General features: G+C 40.8%; 1 pseudogene; it reads left to right on the top strand.

The window, feature by feature from the left end:
* Positions 1–6,857: 6,857 nt before the first annotated feature.
* Positions 6,858–7,009, top strand: LOC134357651 (U1 spliceosomal RNA; annotated as a pseudogene).
* The last annotated feature ends 9,516 nt before the right edge of the window (positions 7,010–16,525 follow it).

Genomic DNA, 16,525 nt, shown 5'->3' with positions numbered 1-16,525 from the left:
GTGAGCAGGATTAAGGAAAACCCCAAGGCATTCTACAAGTATGTGAAGAACCAGAGGATAAGACGTGAGAGAATAGGACCAATCAAGTGTGACAGTGGAAAAGTGTGTATGGAACCAGAGGAGGTAGCGGAGGTATTTATTGAATACTTTGCTTCAGTATTCACTACAGAAAAAGACCTTGGCAATTGTAGGGATGACTTAACAGCGGACTGAAAAGCTTGAACATATAGTCATTAAGAAAGAGGGTGTGCTGGAGCTTTTGGAAAGCATCAAGTTAGATAAATCACCAAGACTGGATGAGATATACTCCAGGCTACTGTGGGAGGCAAGGAAAGTGATTGCTGAGCCTCTGGTAATGATCCTTGCATCATCAATAGGGATGGGAGAGGTTCTGGATGATTGGAGGGTTGCAGGTGTTTTTTTCCTAATTCAAGAAACGGAGTAGAGATAGCCCAGGAAAGTATAGACCAGTGAGTCTTACCTCAATGGTTGGTAAGTTGATGGAGAAGGTCCTGAGAGGCAGGATTTATGAACATTTGGAGAGGTATAATATGATTAGAAATAGTCAGCATGGCTTTGTCAAAGGCAGATCATGCCTTACAAGCCTGACTGAATTTTTTGAGGACATGACTAAACACATTGATGATTGTAGAGCAGTAGAGGTCGTGCATATAGATTACAGCAAGGCATTTGATAAGGTACCCCATGCAAGGCTTATTGAGAAAGTAAGGAGGCATGGGACCTAAGGGGACCTTGCTTTGTGGATCCAGAATTGGCTTGCTCACAGAAAGCAAAGAGTGGTTGTAGACAGGTCATATTCTGCATGGAGGTCAGTGTCCAGTGGTGCACCTCAGGAATCTGTTCTGGGACCCCTTCTCTTCGTGATTTGTATAAATGGCTTGGATGAGGAAATGGAGGGATGGGTTAGTAAATTTTCTGATGACACAACTGTTAGGGGTGTTGTGGACAGTATGGAGGGCCGTCAGAAGTTACAACAGGACATTGATAGGATGCAAAACTGGGCTGAGAAATAGTAGATGGAGTTCAACCCAGATAAGTGTGAGGTGGTTCATTTTGGTAGGTCAAATTTGATGGCAGAATATAGTATTAATGGTAAGACTCTTGGCAATGTGGAGGATCAGAGGGATCTTGCGGTCCGTATCCATAGGACACTCAAAGCTGCTACGCAGGTCGACTCTGCAGATAAGAAGACATACGGTGCATTGGCCTTCATCAACCATGGGATTGAGTTTAGGAGCCAAGAGGTAATGTTATAGCTATATACGACCCTGGTCAGACCCCACTTGGAGTACTGTGCTCAGTTCTGGTCGCTTCACTACAGGAAGGATGTGGAAATCATAGAAAGGGTGCAGAGGAGATTTACGAGGATGTTGCCTGGATTGGGGAGCATGCCTTATGAAAATAGGTTGAGTGAACTTGGCCTTTTCTTCTTGAAGCGACGGAGGATGAGAGGTGACCTGATAGAGGTGTATAAGATGATGAGAGGCATTGATCGTGTGGATAGTTAGAGGCTTTTTCCCAGGGCCTAAATGGCTAACACGAGAGGGCACAGTTTTAAGGTGCTTGGAAGTAGGTACAGAGGAGATGTCAGGGCTAAATTTTTTACGCAGAGAGTGTTGAGTGTGTGGAATGGGCTGCTGGTGACGACAGTGGAGGCGGGTACAATAGGATCTTTTAAGAGATTCCTGGACCGGTACATGGAGCTTAGAAAAGTAGAGGGCTATGGGTAAGCCTAGGTAACTTCTAAAGTAAGTATATGTTCGGCACAGCATTGTGGGCTGAAGGGCCTGTATTGTGCTGTACGTTTTCTATATTTCTATGCTTCTATGTTTGTAATTTAGCAATTTACCCTGCCGCAATGCTTCTGAGTCCAGTACTACCTATTATCAGGCACTGAAGGCACTGGAACAGTACCAACAAATACAGCCTCCCAAATATTTACCAAGGTCACTTGCTGGAGAAATGGATGAGTGTCCTCCTCCCCAGATTTGGGGCCCTGGTTATTGTCCTTTGGTGACAATGAGCAGACTGCCTTGTTCTCATGCCTCACACCAGACCTCTGAAATGGGGACTTTATTCCAAACACTTCTATAGGAACAGATTACCAGGAGGGCACGGAGTGAGGGTTAAGGCTGTGCTCTTTTTTTAAAAAAAAGTGTGTGCCTCACATGCTAGCTGCCTGCCTGTCCCTTCAGCCACCACCTGTCCCATTTGTAATCCCACATTGGGCTCATCAACCACTTCAGAACCTGCAAAACTGGAATAGAAGTAAGTCAAGACATCCTTGATCCCAAGAGAATGCCTAAGAAGCAAAATTCAGTTTGACTTAAAGATAGAAACAAACGAACAAAATGATTACTGAAAAAATAAATAACTTATAAATCACTCTTCAGCACAAAGAGTGAAGAGCATCTATATTTATTCTTGAAAGGAAAAGCATCGAAGTCAGACCATAAGACCATAAGACAAAGGAGCAGAAGTCGGCCATTCGGCCCATCGAGTCTGCTCCACCATTTTATCATGAGCTGATCCATTCTCCCATTTAGTCCCACTCCCCCACCTTCTCACCATAACCTTTGATGCCCTGGCTACTCAGATACCTATCAATCTCTGCCTTAAATACACCCAATGACTTGGCCTCCACTGCCACCCGTGGCAACAAATTCCATAGATTTACCATCCTCTGGCTAAAAAAATTTCTTCGCATCTCTGTTCTGAATGGGTGCCCTTCAATCCTTAAATCATGTCCTCTCGTACTAGACTCCCCCATCATGGGAAACAACTTTGCCATATCCACTCTGTCCATGCCTTTCAACATTCAAAATGTTTCTATGAGGTCTCCCCTCATTCTTCTAAACTCCAAGGAATACAGTCCAAGTGTGGGCAAACGTTCCTGATATGTTAACCCTCTCATTCCCGGAATTATTCTAGTGAATCTTCTTTGTAACCCTCTCAAATGTCAGCACATCCTTTCTTAAATAAGGAAACCAAAACTGCCCACAGTTCTCCAAGTGAGGTCTTACCAGCGCCTTATAGGGCCTCAACATCACATCCCTACTCCTATACTCTATTCCTCTAGAAATGAATGCCAACATTGCATTTGCTTTCTTCACCACCAACTCAACCTGGAGGTTAACCTTAAGGGTATCCTGTACGAGGACTCCCAAGTCCCGTTGCATCTCAGAACTTTGAATTCTCTCCCCATTTAAATAATAGTCTGCCTGTTTATTTCTTCTGCCAAAGTGCATAACCATACACTTTCCAACATTGTATTTCATTTGCCACTTCTTTGCCCATTCTTCCAATCTATCCAAGTCTCTCTGCAGACTCTCTGTTTCCTCAGCACTACCAGCCCCTCCACCTATCTTCATATCATCAGCAAACTTAGCCACAAAGCCATCTATTCCATAATCCAAATCGTTGATGTACAACGTAAAAAGAAGTGGCCCCAACACGGACCCCTGTGGGACACTACTGGTAGCCAGCAGCCAACCAGGATAGGATCCCTTTATTCCCACTCTCTGTTTCCTGCCAATCAGCCAATGCTCTATCCACGTATGTAACTTTCCTGTAATTCCATGGGCTCTTATCTTGTTAAGTAGCCTCATATGTGGCACCTTGTCAAAGACCTTCTGAAAATCCAAATATACAACATCCACTGCATCTCCCTTGTCTAGCCTACTTGTAATTTCCTCAAAAAATTGTAATAGGTTTGTCAGGCAGGATTTTCCTTAAAGGAAACCATGCTGAGTTCTGCCTATCTTGTCATATGCCTCCAGGTACTCTGTAACCTCATCCTTGACAATCGACCCCAACAACTTCCCAACCACCGACATCAAGCTAACCGGTCTATAATTTCCTTTTTGCTTCCTTGCCCCCTTCTTAAATAGTGGAGTGACATTTGCAATCTTCCAGTCCTCCGGAACCATGACAGAATCTATTGACTTTTGAAAGATCATCGCTAATGCCTCCGCAATCTCCACAGCTACTTTCTTCAGAACACGAGGGTGCATTCCATCTGGTCCAGGAGATTTATCTGCCTTTAGACTATTCAGCTTCCTGAGTACTTTCTCTGTCGTAATTGTAACTGCACACACTTCTCTTCCCTGCCACCCTTGAGTGTCCGGTATACTGCTGATGTCTTCCTCAGTGAAGACTGATGCAAAATACTTGTTCAGTTCCTCTGCTATCTCCTTATCTCCCATTACAATTTCTCCAGCATCATTTTCTATCGGTCCTATATCTACTCTCACCTGTCTTTTACTCTTTATATACTTGAAAAAGCTTTTAGTATCCTCTTTGATATTATTTGCTCGCTTCCTTTCATAGTTAATCTTTTCCCTCTTAATGACCTTCTTAGTTTCCTTTTGTAAGCTTTTAAAAACTTCCCAATCCTCTGTCTTCCCATTAATTTTTGCTTCCTTGTATGCCCTCTCCTTTGCTTTAACTTTGGCTTTGACTTCGCTTGTCAGTCACAGTTGCATCCTTTTTCCATTTGAAAATTTCTTCTTTTTTGGAATATACCTGTCTTGCATCTTCCTCACTTCTCGCATAAACTCCAGCCACTGCTGCTCTGCCGTCCTTCCCGCCAGTGTCCCTTTCCAGTCAACTTTGGCCAGTTCCTCTCTCATGCCACTGTAATTTCCTTTACTCCACTGAAATACCGACACATCAGATTTCAGCTTCTCTTTTTCAAATTTCACAGTGAACTCAATCATGTTATGATCACAGCCTCCTAAGGGTTCCTTCACCTCAACCTTTCTAATCACCTCCGGTTCATTACACAATACCCAGTCCAGTACAGCCGATCCCCTAGTGGGCTCAACAACAAGCTGTTCTAAAAAGCCATCTCGCAGACATTCTACAAATTCTCTCTCTTGAGATCCAGTGCTGACCTAATTTTCCCAATCCACTCACATGTTAAAATCCCCCATAATTATCATAACACTGCCCTTCTGACAAGCCTTTTCTATTTCCTGTTGTAATTTGTAGTCCACATCCCTGCAGCTGTTTGGAGGCCTATAAATAACTGCCATCAGGGTCCTTTTACCCCTGCTATTTCTTAGCTCAACCCATAAAGATTCTCCACCTTCCGATCCTATATCACCTCTTTCTAATGATTTAATATCATTTCTTACTAATAACGCTACACCTCCCCCTCTGCCTACCTTCCTATCCTTCCGATACACTGTGTATCCTTGGATCAGCATCCTCCTCTGTCTCTTAAGTGCACCACCACTCATCTTGTTATGAACCTCTGCGGACTTTGAGTTTATCTTTTATTTACTTATTTAGATACAACACGGGTAGGCCCTTCCAGCCCTTTAAGCCATTCACCCCAACAACCCCCCGATAAAACCGATTAACCTTATCCAAATCACAGGACAATTTACAATGACCAATTAACCTACCTGGTAGGTCTTCGGTCTGTGGGAGGAAACCAGAAGACCCAGAGAAAACGCACGCATTTCACAGGGAGGACGTACAGAGATACCTTACAGAACAGCACCAGATTTGAACTCTGAACTCTAGAACACCCCGAGCTGTAATAGGGTCATGCTAACCACTATGCCACTGTCTGTTCATGAGGATTCCACTTTTACATACGTACCTGAGAACAACCACCACATTTTTAGAGAGTCCTGACATCATGAAAGGGTTGATATAAATGGATGTCTTGATGGATCTCTCCCTTCATCTCTCTATTTTTTCCCTTTTTCCGTCCTTCCTTCCTTCTCTTTGATGGACAACAGACATCTAAATTCACATTAGTACTTTCTTGCTTCCTTGCCTGCTTTCTTCAAAATGATGAATATACATAATTGGTATTTTGGTACTGGTTTATTGTCACATGTACCAAGATACAATGGAAAGCTCATCTTATATACTGTTTATACAGATCAACTCATTACATTGCGCATTGAACTAGAATAAGTTCAAACAATAGTGATCCAGAATGAAGTGTAAAAACTACCAAAAAAGTGCAGTGTGGCTAAACAATAAAGTGTAAGATCCTAATGATGTAGATTGTGAGGCCAAGAGCCCATCTTATTGTACAAGAGGTGCAGTCTAGTGTCTGGTTACAGTGGGATAGAAGCTGTCCTTGAGCCTGGTGGTATGTGCTTTCAGGCTTTTGTACCTTCTTTCCAAGGGAAGAGGGGAGAAGAGGGGATGTCCGGGGTGGGGGTGGGGTGGTATTTCATTATGCTGGCTGCTTTACTAATAATAGAACCTACAGAGGGGAGGCTCATTCCTGTGATGTGCTGAGATGTCTCCATAACTCTGTAATTTCTTATGGCCATGTGCAGAACAGTTGCTATACCAAGCCAATGTGCATCCAAACAGTGCATTGAGAAAAATTGGTAAGAGTCGACAGAGATATGCTGAGTCTCTTTAGCCTCCTGAGGAAAAAGAGGTGCAATAAAAGTCTAACATCAGCACTGGGCACAGGGCAGCATTCTCCATTAATAGTCACCTCACTACCTTCAGATAGTAAATATGCATTTCCTGGTTACTATATTAGAGGCTAAGGCTGCTAATCACCCACAAAATGGGCACCCTCACACTGTTTATTACGGTTTGCAGCTGAACTTTGCAAAAGGTAATATGAATTTATGAGAGCATGTGTCTCTCTTTTGTTTGCTCAGCTGTTAAAGTTGGAATTTTGTTCTGCAGAATACAGAGACTGTACCGATTTACAGATAAATACCATTGAAATCTATTTTTTAATAAGGTGGTTAGTTTCCTTAGGTAAGCAATATACTTTTTTAAGATACTAACTGCTCCCATTATTTCCTACTTTTCCTTGGAATATTGTGTCTGATAGGTATGAAAATGAAATGAAGTTTCATCGAACCGTCGGTGATCAGGAGGGCCGAGATTCCAGGACAAGGCTATCCCATTGCACTTCGGCTGTGCTGACACCTGCGATATCTCCAAATGCGGGATACTCGACTGCATAATTTGTGGTAGTGGGGGACTGCCTTTTTCCAGTTCTGGTCACCTCACTATAGGAAAGATGTGGAAGCATTGGAAAGGGTACAGAGGAGATTTACCAGGATGCTGCCTGGTTTAGAAAGTATGCATTATGATCAGAGATTAAGGGAGCTAGGGCTTTACTCTTTAGAGAGAAGGAGGATGAGAGGAGACATGATAGAGGTGTAAAAGATAATAAGAGGAATAGATAGAGTGGATAGCCAGCACCTCTTCCCCAGGGCACCACTGCTCAATACAAGAGGACATGGCTTTAAGGTAAAGGGTGGGAAGTTCAAGGGGGATATTAGAGGAAGGTTTTTTACTCAGAGAGTGGTTGGTGCGTGGAATGCACTGCCAGAGTCAGTGGTGGAGGCAGATACACTAGTGAAGTTTAAGAGACTACTAGACAGGTATATGGAGGAATCTAAGGTGGGGGCTTATATGGGAGGCAGGGTTTGAGGGCCGAAGGGCCTGTACTGTGCTGTATTGTTCTATGTTCTATGTTTATATGATTGCTTTCAAAACAGTAAATCAATATTATCCATCCTTCTGCTGTACATCTGTGTGGGATAAAACCCTAAATTACTAGCTATAAAGATGAAAGGGGGAAAGCTGAAGGCAGTGGAAATCAGATACAGTGAAGTTGCAAAGCAGGTTTTATGCATTTGTAAAGGAAAGATAATTTAACAATCACACGTTAGACCTTTCAGAACAATTTTCTACTTCCATTGTCCTGCATTACAGAACATAATGAGAAAAGGCTCATATTACATCAAAATATGTTTGCATCTTGAAGTGAGAAGTATATTTTTGCCAAGAGATAAAATTAATAGAATCAGCTCCTATATGAAACTACCTATGTCATTCCTTGCCAAACATAATGAAAAGCTTTATGAAATCATGTTATTGCTGGAATTAACCCTCTGGATTTTCAGTGCTAATGAATTTTTCATTCGTTTGGATAAGTAACCAGACCAAAGTCACGACTTGAACTGGAATGGAAATTAATACCTACAACATGTTGTACAAGAACATTTGAGTTACAAGTTTCTTTTCTACTCAGGCTTTCAATGATGTGGAAATGTCATCAGTATCATTTTGATTCTGTCCTGCCAAATATATAGCTCACAGGTATGAGCTGATTATGGAATTAAATGGTAAATATTCTATTTAATGGAATTGGTGTGGATTTCAACCACCCGCCTTACTGTGATCTATACCCATTTATCAAACCTACAACCGGTGTTAAAAAAAGAATCATTTGGCAATGTCACTGAGTGCTTGAAAAGTAGCAACTGTGTAAATATTTATTTTTCTGCAGATGCTGGAGCTAATGCATAATTAAAATGGTAAAATCTGTTTTTTACAGAATGCATTATCAAGGCAGAGATATTGTTAATTCTTAATATGAGCATAAATATTAGCAATTTGTATTTTTAAAAAAACTAGGGACTTTTTGACCTTCTATTGGCTGAAAGACATCATATTTTTCTCCTCTCAAGAGTGCAGAGTTTACTGTAATCTCTGTATGACTAGTAGACAGACCAATGGTTTCAGGGTGTAATTTGAGGCTTAAAGTAGGCAAATGCACATTGATTAATGATTGGTAAAATACCAGTCATCATCTAATTACAATATTAATCTTGAGTTAAGAATTAATAAAAAATATTTAAATTTAAGAGATTAATTCCCATGACACATTTAAACGAATGGTATAACTTATCACATTTAGTAAGTGCCAGGAATGGAAACAGAAATTTGTCATTTAATTAAACAATTTAACTGTGCATGTTACTTGCTGAAACGTATTTCAAAATAACATTTAAGATAAATCAATTTTCATCAATATCTAGATTCCCATTTAGTTACATGTCATCAACAGACACAGAAGTTGGTTGTTCTCAACCAGATCATAGATGTAGCTTGTGAATACTTCAAGCCCAAGTACCAAATCCCTTTGAAAGCCCGCTTATCAAAGTTCAAAGTACATTTATTATCAAAGTATGTATCCTTTATACAACCTTGAGATTTGTCTCCTTACAGGCAGCCACAAAACAAAGAAACTCAATAGAACCCATTAAGAGGAAAAAAGACTGTCGAACGCCCAATGTGCAGAGAAAAAAGGGAAGTTGTGCAAACAATAGAGGTAAGCAAATTGCATTCAGAACTGAAGTTCATGAAACTGATTCCACAGCCAGTTAGTTCAGAAGCCCATTAGTTAGCTGCAAGCCACAGCCTCAGTTCAGTGCAGAGACGAGTAAACCTCATGGACCAGCGAGCTAAATGGGTCTGACCCTCACTTCCAGCCTTAGCACCCTCACCTTTTCACTTGTCTAAACCTCCGGTTGCTCCTTGCTCTCGATATGCTTTTGGGCCTGAGCCCCGTTGCCGTGATTCAGTTTCCGACCTTTCCAATTCAGCTTGGCACTTAATTCGATCAAGCCTTGCTCTTGGGCCTGAGCTCTGCCTCGCCTCGATTCTGCTGCATTAATTTGCCTCCAAGCCTGCTCTGGAAATGGCGATACATTGGCTCATTCTCCACTCTATGGCCCTCATGTCCACGCCACACCGCAACAGTCCTGCACCTCTGAGACTTTAGTTCATACCACAATTACGCCAGGTCATACAGTTGGTTCGAAAGCTCGCCTATGACAGGGAAGTTACAGTTCTTTGTTTGCATTGATCATTTATCAGAAAAGGTGTTATTAATAAAGTATTCTGTTGTTCACAGGCAAGAAGTCACAAGTAGTAGCTGTATGTAGTCACAATATGCCAATGTGTGAGAAGGACCTATTTATCTCTGTTTTCTAATCACAAAATAATCTGAAGATGCTGGGGTCAAAGCAACACTCACAACATGCTGGAGGAACTCAGCAGGTCGGGTAGCATCCGTGGAAAAGATCGGTCGACGTTTCGGGCCGGAACCCTTCGTCAGGACTGTAGGAGGAAGGGGCAGAGGCCCTATAAAGAAGGTGGGGGGAGGGTGGGAAGGAGAAGGCTGGTAGGTTCCAGGTGAAAAACCAGTAAGGGGAAAGATAAAGGGGTGGGGGAGGGGAGGTAGGGAGGTGATAGGCAGGAAAGGTGAAGAAGGAATAGGGGAAAACACAATGGGTAGCAGAAGGAGGTGGAGCCAAGAGGGAGGTGATAGGCAGCTGGGGGAGGGGGCAGAGTGACATAGGGATAGAGGAAGGGAGGGGGAGGGAATTACTGGAAGTTGGAGAATTCTATGTTCATACCAAGGGGCTGGAGACTACCTAGACGGTATATGAGGTGTTGCTCCTCCAACCTGAGTTTAGCCTCATCATGGCAGTAGAGGAGGCCATGTATGGACATATCTGAATGGGTGTGGGAAGCAGAGTTGAAGTGAGTGGCTACTGGGAGATCCTGTCTGTTTTGGCGGATGGAGCAGAGGTGCTCGATGAAGTGGTCCACCATTCAGGGCCCCAAACAGTACTTCCAAGTGAGGCAACACTTCACTTGTGAGTCTGTTGGGGTCATCTATTGCATCCGGTGCTCCCGGTGCGGCCTCCTCTACATCGGTGAATCCCGACGCAGATTGGGGGACCTGAAGAGAGTTGGACTATGTCTATCTATACTCGGGTCATTCCGCAGATGCACAGTCCAGAGCATCCGAACAAGCAGCTTTACTGCATGGTATGGAAATAGCACTGTGGCATACAGCAAGGCTTTGCAACAGGTCGATTCAGAACCGCCCATCATTAACATAGCACTCACACCTGGAGCACCAGATGCACAAGCAGTTACTTTCCCCAAGCAGTAAGGCTGATCAACACCTCCAACCACAAACCCACCCCTCCATATCCCAAGCCACTACTTTATCATTTTGTGTCAGTCACCTTATGTACAGACACTCCTATGCTTAGCATCACTTTATGGACGTACAATCAATCTATCTACAGTATATAAGCTATCTTAAGTGTTTATTGTGTTTTTTTTAAAATTGTGCTCCTTAATTTATTGTGTGTGTGTGTGTTTTTTTTGTACTGCATTTTGATCCAGAATAACAATTATTTTGTTCTCCTTTACACTTGTGTACTGGAAATGAGATTAAATAGCCTTGAATTTTGATGAAAGCAAATACAGATTAAGTGATTGCCTGTCAGAGCACATGCAAAGGATAAACATTCATTAGGAACTGATTCTATCAGAAGTTCCATTGCAAATAACTATTGAAGTTGAAGATCCAGTTTGATTCAGAGGCTTATGAACAGTACCTCATAACTTATTTAATTTGTATTGTAGGTTTCAGTTAATTGAGACACAATGGGACCAGTACATGTTGGCCCAATTAAACGGCTGCCCCAATTAGCCAAAGTTTCATGGAAATGGTTTAAAAGAGACAATCTGCTGTTTCGCTGATTATGTATTTAATTGATACAGAACAAATTAGAACACTACCAATATTACCATAGTACTATAAAACAGTATTAGTTCCTAATAGTTATCAACGGAGGAATTTGTTTAGTCTTCGCTGACGTGTTCTTATGATTGATTGCAAATTAACAAAATAAGTTCAGACAGCCAGTACAGATAGTGGACTGCCTTCAAACAGTGCTTTCCACAAATGCATCCTCTAAATCTTCATTTTCATTGTAACATTCAAGATAATTGTTGATCCCTTCAAATTCTTCATAGTTTTTAACTTGTTGAAGTAGTGAAATTTTTTCATTTTCATTCCCACCTGCATCTGAATGCTTGAAACTGCAGTGAGCAAAAAAAAATCAGATTTATCTTCCTGCTTATTACTCGCTAACTACCAGTGACAAAAAAATCACTGCTTTTGAACACAAACACATGAGTGACACTAAGTAAAAACTGCTTGCTCTAAGTACAGTATCACATCTAATGACCATCCGACATACACGCAGCTGATACTAGTTAGAAAATCTTCCGCAATAGCCTCCTACCTTAGTAAAGTGACATTGTGTCCTAAATAAATGAAGGAATCCTGACTATTTTCTCGATTTGTTTTTGTTCTTTAAGTTGTCTCAAATTTGCAGCTGCTCCATTTAACCGCTGGCCCAATTAATCAGAGTCCACTGTGTTGTGTTCTTTTTATTATCGTGTTCTCAGTAGGTTTCAATAGGTCCATTTAATGTCAGAGAAATGTATACAATATACATCCTGACATTCCATTTCTTATTGTGCTTTTTTGTACTATATTGGATTAAGAGTAACAATTATTTTGTTCTCCTTTACACTTGTACACTGGAAATGACATTAAACAATTGTGAATTCCTTGTGCACTAACCTAATTCATCAACTACCTGTGTGTGACATAAATTCAAAGTCAATAAATTAAAATTCCAAATATAACACTTTAAGTGGTATCCCTTGATACATGCATAATACATTTTTAGATGAGGTCCAAGCATGACATCTCTATGATAAATTCACATTGGTTCTGCTTATTATTAATATTCTCTAAGCCGTCTTGGCATCACATTTGTTTGACTACAGAGGTAAGAGAAAATATTGGGCATGCTTTAAGAGTGATAGACTTTCAAATCTGATGAGTGTATGTAAAGTCTAGCAGATGCCTTTCTCAACAAGGGTCAACAAACAAAACAGATATTTCATTATGATGGTAGTAAAGCTGTTGATTACAGAATGGCCTGTGGCGGCCAGCAGGTTGAGAAGCAAAGCAGCAGAACAAATTAATCGCTTGTCCAGAGAAATCAATCAGGATGTGATGTCGCAAAGGACAGATATTCTGTATCTGAGGTTAATAAAACTGTCCATTACATATAGTGCAAGCCCAAGGCATCACTGCAACAGAGACAATATCTTTTGGACCATGGAGCTTATTCACAAAACTTGATGACAAAATGTTGATTAAAAAATGAGATCCAGTTCATAAAGGCTGAGGATGACAGATGTGACAAGGGTCCAAAAACATGGTGAAAAGCAAAAGGCTCAGTCTTGTAGCAAGGCGATAATGATTGAGTCAGACAGAGACAACTACGATGGTGGAGACAGGATTTTGTGATAGTCAGTGGATGAGAAAGCAAGCTTCTTTGAAGCCCCAAATGAAAAACAGTGATGTTCTAAACGTAACCAGCACATCAGAAGCTGCGTTCTAAACAATGCGGAAAACAGAAGCTGAAGCTGTTCTCATCATCACCGAATCCTCAGCAAGTTTCTGATGATTCACTGTTTGCCTTCACTCAGCTATCAGCCCATCATTTCTCTCTCTCACTATAGCCTCTCGCTTCCAGCAGGTAGTTATGAAAGCTAACAGAGTATTATTGTTTACTGTTGGTGAGCTTGAATAGGAACATGGGGAGATATTGTTCCAGTATAAAGGGCATTGGAGAGGTTACATCTGAAGTACCGGAAACCCGAGAGTGTTTTGTAAGTTGTGTTGGGAATGCTGTTGCAGTTGTTTGAGGCTAAGTGGGTCTGTTCCGTTGTGTTTTTTTTGTAGCAGCATTGTGCAAATGAACCCTTTTCTTTTCCATTTCAGAAGACAAAGTCAACGGCATTATCTAGACAAGTCATTATTGGTAGAACTCTTTTCACAACCATCATTAGTGAACCAGATGGATTGTTAGCACCAATCTGCTTGTTTCAACTAGCAGATTGTTTCTTCCTCCCAAATTATTTAATGGACTAAATTTAACTGATTTTACTTTGTGTATAGGACTCATTAAACTGGGGCTCTGTATTACTAGTTCTGTAACATAATTACTATGATGCCTACCTCGTGATATTTCATAACGATAATATCTTGTACCATTTCTGATCTATCATAGCCTGACATGGGTGAACTGCTATTAATAATCCCACAGGCAATAAGATCTTCTGTCAAGCTCTAAAATTAGATGACATTTGTCATTATAGCACTAACAATTTATATCAAGTTAACTTTCATTGTAGGCAAGGTTAAAAAAAATAGCTAAGTATGTAAGAAAGATGGAGGGATATATGGAGGGAAGGGTTAGATTGAATTTAGGGTAGGCTGAAGGGTTGGCACAACAATGTAGGCCAAGGGCCTGCACTGTGCGGTCTTCTTCTATATTCTAAACACTTGAGAATTTCAGATACTCACCCTACTTTAGACTTTAGCTGAAGTAGACCTTTATATAACATTACAAACCACAGCCAATACAGATTCAGAAAAGGCCAGGCACTGACAAAATACTGGAGGAACTCAGCAGACCAGGCAGAAAATGTGGAAAAGAGTATAGTCGACGTTTTGGGCCGAGACCCCTCAACAACCCTGTACTCTTTTCCACAGATGCCGCTTGGCCTGCTGAATTCCTTCAGCATTTTGTGTGTGTTGCTTAGATTTCCAGCATCTGCAGATTTTCTCTTGTTTGTGCTCAGAAAAGGCCACTATTGATTAACTTTATTAGCTATTTTGGAAGGATAATCCTAAGTGAATTTTGAAAGCATGATGAGCAAGTGGGCTACATTTGTGGGTAATGTTAATAAGAGGGCACATATCAAAGAAGTCAAGTTTATCATTATTTAGTTATATACATGTATACCCCCAAATGAGACAACGTTTCTCTAGACCAGGGTGTAAAGCACAGTAATACACATAACATACAATACCTTGGGAAAGTAAGAATTAAATTTACAAATGATTTGTAGATATACAAAAGTCTTGCATTTGTATAAAAACATTTATATCTAAGATTCTTCAGTCAATTAAATACTTCCAAGGATTAATCCCAGTGTGACTGAGGGAAAGCGATTAATTTATGCACACTAAGGTTCCACAAGCAGTAATGAAATCGCTGACCAAATAATCTTTTTGTTAATAGTGTTGACTGAAGGTAAGTGCTGACTTGCATGCATCTATGAATTGTGCTTCAGAGCCTTTTACAATATCTGAGAGAACAAATGACAATTTCATTTAATGAACTACCTAATATAACTAGTAATCCAATATAATAACTGCTATTATATTGGAATACTAGCTTACGTTACTTCTTCAAGTCTCTGGAGCTGGACTTGAATATGTTACCTTCTATGTCAATGTTGAGGCTATTGTCACATTACCCATGTTGAGTCTTGTAGGCAGGTTCATGCCCCAAGTTACCCATCACACACTTTCTTTGCAAGCTTCTTATGGAGCCTTTGAAACTGCATTTATCTTTGCCTTGGTTACATCTTTTGTATCATTGGTATGAATTGATTTGAGGATAGAAACTCACTGAGAAGATTTTAATATCAAAGTATGTGTCTACCAAACCATATAAGCACAATCAATGGTATTTGTTAGCACCAACTATATGGCTCTCCTATCTACTGCACCTCTGGAGTCAGGATGTTAACAAGGTTTTCCAACAACAAAGCAGCTAATGGCCACTGTTCCGAGGTGTAATCAATTATCCCTGGGAAATGTTAATGTTTACAGCAAATCCCAATACAAATCCCTTTGGAAGGCCGATTATGCCAAAAGTCTTTGGTGTCAGATCCATCAAGAAATCTTTTACTTCCCTCAGTTATAGTTTTCTTAATCCTTTTAACATTTTAAAATTTTATTTGTTTTAATTTATTTAATTTTTCAGTTGCTTCCAAAAGATACTGATCATCAGAGGCAGTAACGAACAGGCCTTTGTTGGCATTGAAAGGCCACCATCACAGTCTGTGGACAGTACCTCATCTAGGCCCTGCAGTGGAACGGCAACCACTCTGAGACCACAGCTTCTTTGAAAGTCATAGAAGTTTAGAGCAACTTATGGACGAACATAGGGACATTTGTGATATCATTGTGACATTTGAACCTTTTGCTCGTTGTGGATCTTGACCTCCACTTGGGATTCGGATTAACCATTTCTATAGAGTAACCAGTGCCTGGCAGGAAACTCCCCTCCAACACGGGCTCAAAAATTGAGAGAGCTCTGTGATATCTGCTCATTTCAGGTGGATTCATGTAACTGATCAGCCAGTAAATCAAATCCAGGCCCCCTTTCTTGGCAATTTGATGCTCTATCTATGATTCACATCGAGTTTAATATGGGAAAGTGTCAGCTCATGTATGTGAATTGCATACTGAAATTTTTAAACTTCAGTAAAGGTTAATCTGATTTTTGTCCGTATGCTCATTCAACCCACCAGGGTGTTTAAATCCTTATCTTAAATACTCCATTACAGTCTACTGATACAGCACAGGAATTAAGAAGGATTTAGACAAAACTTGCGACCAGACTGTGTGAATCTATTAATGAGAAAAGGTTGAAGGAGTTTGTGGTGGATTTAACACATCATTTCAATGATTGCGAGTTTATAATTAGGAAAGAGGGAACTGAGTGCACACAACTTAATGTTGGTGCTCTGAACCAGATCAGCTCCAGACGTTGGGGAACGAGAATCAGCATCGATTGAAGATTGAGTTTCACGTGGAAGACAGGGAATTGGAATAAAGCTGTCTTTTTCAGGTTGGAAGGATGTAACTAGTGGTGCATCTCAGGGATCAGTACTAAACACTCATTTATTTATGATTTATATTGCTGACCTGGAGGAGAGAGTACATCATCAAGGATCTAAGTTTGCT

This window comes from Mobula hypostoma, chromosome 16, assembly GCF_963921235.1.
Source record: "Mobula hypostoma chromosome 16, sMobHyp1.1, whole genome shotgun sequence".
NCBI classification, from domain to species: Eukaryota; Metazoa; Chordata; class Chondrichthyes; order Myliobatiformes; family Myliobatidae; genus Mobula; species Mobula hypostoma.
This window is presented reverse-complemented; position numbering and strand designations above follow the sequence as displayed.